We start from the raw sequence: 5,851 nt of genomic DNA on the forward strand, positions 1-5,851 counted from the left end.
TGCTAGTTGTAGTTGTTGTTATGTGCCATTGAGTCACCTGTGACTAATAATGACCCCATGTACAATTGTCCTAAACCCTGCTCTATCCTGTGCCAATCTTATTGTCTCTGACACACTTACTGGGGTAATGGGGATTACCACAGTCACTGAATCAATCCATCTCTTGTAGATAGCATATTGATGGATTTTGTTTGTTTGTTTTTTTTATCTAACCTGCTACTCTTTTTTCATTCAGTGGCACATTTAAACCATTCACATTCAGTGTGATTATTGAGAGGCACACTTTTATTGTTAACATTGTGTTGAATTCTTTTTGATGTTGTTACTAGTTACTTTGGTCCATCCTGCTTTCTGTGGCACCTCTGTAAGAAGGACATCTCTCAGTGTTTTTTGCAACACTGATCGTGTTCATATAAACTCCAGTAGGTTCTGTTTTTCTGGGAATATCTTGATATCTCCTTCATATTTGATGGACAATTTTGCTGGATAGAATATTCTTGGTTGACAGTTGTGTTCTTTGAGGGTTTGATTTATGTCATTCCATTGTCTTTTTGCTCACATAGTTTCTTCTGAGAAATTGGCATTTAATCTTATATGCTCTCTCTTATAGGTTACTCTTTGTTTCTCCCTCACTCCTTTCAGAATTCTCTCCTTATCTTTGGGTCTTGCAAATTTAACTATGATATGCCTTCAAGTTGTTCTTTTGGGATTTATTCTATATGGTATTCTCTCAGCTTCTTGAACATATATTTCCTCATTCTTCATTATACCTGGGAAATTTTCTTCTAGTAATTCTTCCACAACTTTTTCAGTGCCTTTACTTGCTTCTTCCTGTTCTGGTATTCCAATTATGTGCATGTTATTTCGCTTGATGTTGTCCCACTTTATTCTTAGGTTCTTTTCTTTTCCTTCCTTTTTGATTCTGCTTTTTGCCCTAGCAGATCAGTGGTGACAATTATATCTTCTATTTCACTAATTCTGTGTTCCATCTCTTCAACTCTGTTCATGTGTCCCTTCATCATGTTGACAGCATTTGAAACCTTGGATCTCATATTTTGGATCATGCTTTCTTGTTTTTCCTGTGCCTCTAATGGCTTGTTTGTTTTGTCTGCATTGCTTTGATTGTTTTTTAAAGTTCCTCCTGTTTTTTGCTTGCAATGTCCTGTAATTCATCAAGTTTGCCATTCACCCATTGAAAATATTTAATCATTATTCTTTTAAATCCTGTGTCAGAAAGTTTGATCTGACTTGCTGGCTTTAGGAGATCTATTGATACTATGTCACTTTTTTGGGGTGGTGTCTTGTGCTTGTGTGCTTTTGAGGTAGCCTGCTTCTTTCATAACATTGCTGTGGTAGAGTTTTTCATGCCTGAGGCGATAGTAGATTCTTGATCTGAAGTCACTGAGCAGAGGTGGGTGGTGAGTGGAGGAGAGTGCCGGGCATGGAGTGTAGAGGTAGGCACCAAGGCCGGGTACAGGTGCTGAAGGTACCTGGCACATATGCAGATGCATGTGAGCAGGGGCAAACATAATCTCTCACCAACTGAGCACATGGGGGACTCTCTCAAATTCCAGTTCACTGAGTAGAGCATAGAGGCTGGTGGATGGGTGGAGTGTGGAGGTGGGAGGTGAGTGCAGAGTGTGAAGGCAGGTGCTGTGCTAGGATGTGGGCATGGGTGTGCGGGTGTGGAGGTGGGCAGTGGACCTGGAGCATGGAGGTAGGTGTTGGGGATGGGTGTGGGCATGGGTATTGGGTAAGCGCAGGCTCTGGTGTCAGGCGTGGGTGCTGGAGATGACTGGCAAGGGTGCAGATGCTCACTGGGTGGGGGTGTGCAAAATCTCTTGCTGACAGATCATGTGCAGGGACCTTAATCAAATTCCGTTTCAGGGCTGTTTCCCAGTTGTGCTGCAGTTCTGGCTGCCACTCAGCATTTCTTAAGCTGAAGAAATTGAAAAACAAATTCAAGCCATGAATGGCAATACTTAAGAATGCTTTGGGCAGAATGTTAAATGATCCAAGAAGCATTAAAAGAAGTTGGAAGGAGTATACAGAATCACTGTACCAGATGGAATTGACTGACAGAGAAGAATTTTATGAAACAACATATGAGCAAGAGCCTATGGTGATGAAGGAGGAAGTTCAAGTTGCTCTAAAAGAATTTGCAAAAAACAAGACTCCAGAAGTTGATGGTATACCAATTGACATATTTCAACAAATAGATGCTTCCCTGTATGTGCTCACTAAGTTGTGCCAAGAAATCTGGAGGACAGCCACCTGGCCAACTGACTGGAAGAGATCGATATTTGTTCCCATTCCAAAGGAAGGTGACCTGACAGAGTGCAGAAATTATCAAACGATATCATTAGTATCACATGCAAGCAAGATTCTGTTGAAAATTATCCAAAAACAACTGCAGCAACACGTCAACAGAGAACTGTCAGATGTGCAAGCTGAGTTTAGGAGAGGCCTCAGTACTAGGGATATTACAGCTAACGTTAGATGGATGTTGGCAGAAAGCACAGAGTACCAGAGGAATGTCTATTTGTGCTTTATTGACTATGCAAAGGCTTTTGAATATGTAGATCACAATAAACTGTGGCTGACTCTGAGAAGAATGAGACTCTCAGAACATTTGATTGTGCTTTTGTGAAACCTATACCTGAACCAAGAGGCAGTCGTCAGAACAGAGGAAGGAGACACTGCATGGTTCAAAATCAGGAAGGGTTTCCACCAGGGTTATATTCTGTCTACATACCTTTTCAATCTGTATGCAGAACAGATCATCTGGGACACTGGACTGTATGAGGAGGAATGTGGCATCAGATTTGGATGAAGATTCATCAACAACCTGTGTTATGCAGATAACACAACCTTGCTGAAACTGAGGAGGACCTGAAGTGCTTGCTGCAGAAGTTCAAGTACTGCAGCCTTCAATAGAGATTGAAGCTCAACATCAAGAAAACATGGATTCTCACCACTTGGCCAATTGGCAGCATCATTGTGGATGGTGAAGATATTGAGACTGTTATCAGTTTTAGTTTGCATAGCTCCACAATCATCACTCTTGGCATCAGCAGCCAGGAAATCAAGAGACGAATTTCATTGGGAAAGTCAGCTGTCAGGGACTTCTCCAAAGTACGGAAATGCAATGACGTGAGACTGGAGACTAAGGTGTGCCTGATCCAGGCCATAGTCTTTGGAATTTCATGCTATGCGTCAGAGAGAGGGACAGTGACTAGGGATGATGGAAATAGAATTGATGCCTTTGAGCTGTGGTGCTGGAGAAGAGTGTTGAGTATACATTGGACTGCTAGGGGAACAAAAAGGTTTTTTCTGAAGAGGATGAAACCAGTCTGCTCCTTAAAGGCAAGGATTATGAAGCTTTGTCTGACATACTTTGGGCATGTTGCAAGGAGGGACCAGTCCTTGGAGAAAGACATCATGTTTGGGAGGGTGGAGGGACAGCACAAGAGCGGAAAACCCTCAATGAGATGGATTGATTCAGTAATTGGGATAATTGGAGTAGGTATGTCAGAGACAATGAGTTTAGCACAGGATAGAGTAGGGTTTAGGGCTCTTGCACGTAGGCTTGCTGTGTGTCGCAAGTGACTCCATAGCACATAACAACAACAACAAGGAATAATGTAATTAATGCTCTTAGAATTTCTAAAATTGACTCTTTTTGTAGATCCCTATCTTTATTCTCAGGATTAATCCTCACACATAATTTCAGAGATAAAGACATTTTGTATTTATTACCACATTGCCCTTGAGAAAGGCTCTATTTAAAATATTACAATATTCCTTCAGTTTTGCCAAATCAAATACTATCCCTTAAATATATTTTTTATCTGATAAGGGATAAATATTTTCCCATTTAATAATTATTTCCTATATTCCACTGAGAACAATATACATATTAAGATTGAAGAGCATTTTACAATGTGGATGGACCATTTGTTTACTACTAGCAGCATTTTTTTACTGCTTTCCATAATTTCTAACAAGACTGCACAGTGTGCGTGCTCTCTCCTTTCATCCTAGATTTTTTAAGAGCTCTAATAATGTTGTTAGGGATCTTTGCTGGAAATCTCCTCCCCTGTGATTAACTGCCTCTGAAAACCTGCTAAAGTTTTGACTTTATGATACACAACAACAATAGTGTTGTTAAGGTATGCCATTAGAATCCACCAGCTTTCTCCACTTTGAGGGAGAAAGATTGGCCGTCTCCTCCCTTGTGATTTACCGGCCCTGAAAATCCACTGAAGGGTCAGCTGCGGGTGAGTTTCTACTTGGTTGTGTAAATGAACAACAATAGTAATGTTTTTAATCACTGCATCAGTAGGATTCTCCACAGATTCTTAGATTGTAGAACACAGATTATTACTTTTCCTCCTTTTTTCATTCTGAAACTCATACATTCAGATTATTGAAACAGTACTTGTACAACACTGTTGTTGTTGTGTACCATTGAGTGGGAACTGATCTGTAGCTGACTCTCCTTTTGGTTTTCAGAGCCATTAATCTTAATGGAGGATATTGACCATCCTTCTCCCAAGGAGCAGCTGGTGGATTGAACCATGTGACTTCAGTATTGCAGCACAGCTTTTTAACACTAGACCACCCTTCGGTACAACACAGAACATTTCTGTGTACAACATTGTTATTGTGTACTGTCGAGTTGGAATCGACCTTCCTGCAGGATTTCAGAGGCAGTTAATTGCACAGGAGGAGATTGCCCAGGTTTCTCCAGCAGAGCAGTTGGTGGCCTCCCACCATTATGTTTTAAGGATTTCAGCACAGCTTCTTGTCACTAGGTCACCATTGTTGTTATATGCCATGGAATTGCCTGCGACTCATTAACAACTATTTGATTTTTCTTTTGTCATCCTTAGTCATTGTCCACCTCTCTGATGCATAGCAAGTAGTTGCGAAGGCCATCGTCTAGATCAGGTGCACCATAGTCTCTAACTGATATCATTGCTTTTCTGGATATCATTCTGGAGAAGTCTTTGACAGCAGATTTTACCAGTGCAATTTGTCTTTTGACTTCCACCATAGTTGTTGTTGTTATGTGCTGTCAAGTCACCTGCAACTTATAGCGACCCTATGCGCAACAGACCTAAAGGCTGCTCTATCCTTGACAATCTTACTATCTCCAACACACTCACCCCCATTACCCCAGTCACTGAATCAATCCACCTCATCGAGGGTCTCCCTCTCTTGCGCTGTTCCTCAGTAGCAGAGATAGCACTGTTTACCAAATTATTTACTTCTTTTCCTAGCCCCTACCTGCGTCAGGTTGTGGCCAATCAATAGTGAACAGATTCACTTTAGGCCAAGACTTACATGAAACAGGTGTGTTTTCTCCATGATCTGCCAGGAGATCTGCCAGGAGAATGAGGCTAACAGAGCCCCAAAGGATATGAAGATGGAATGAGTCTTACTGGAATGAGTCCGTGCTTGGAGGAGTGCCACCTGCTGACTAGGAACACCTGGGTCACATCAATAGGCTCTAACTCACACTCGGCCAGCAAATCATAGCTGACCCTCCACCAGTTTCTGAGGCTGTAAATGTACAGAGGAGATCACTCATCTTTTCCTGGAGGAGTGGCTTGTGAATTCCAATGCCCAGAGTCACTACTTTTTTGGAATACAGCAACATTGCTCCTTATAGGCTTAAGCCAACTGACATTTGATAAGTTCTTTAGAAAGAATCAATGCTAAGATTTTTTTTTAATTCCTAAGTTTATGAGAGTGACTTTCTCAGGATTGTTTCTTTGAAGTTGTAGTCTTTTGAGTGTTCTTCTGACAACATGTTGTTGTTGTTGTTGTTATGTGCCATCGAGTC

Source organism: Elephantulus edwardii, unplaced genomic scaffold (assembly GCF_000299155.1).
Source record: "Elephantulus edwardii isolate Elephantulus edwardi_28Jun2011 unplaced genomic scaffold, EleEdw1.0 scaffold00535, whole genome shotgun sequence".
Lineage (NCBI taxonomy): Eukaryota > Metazoa > Chordata > Mammalia > Macroscelidea > Macroscelididae > Elephantulus > Elephantulus edwardii.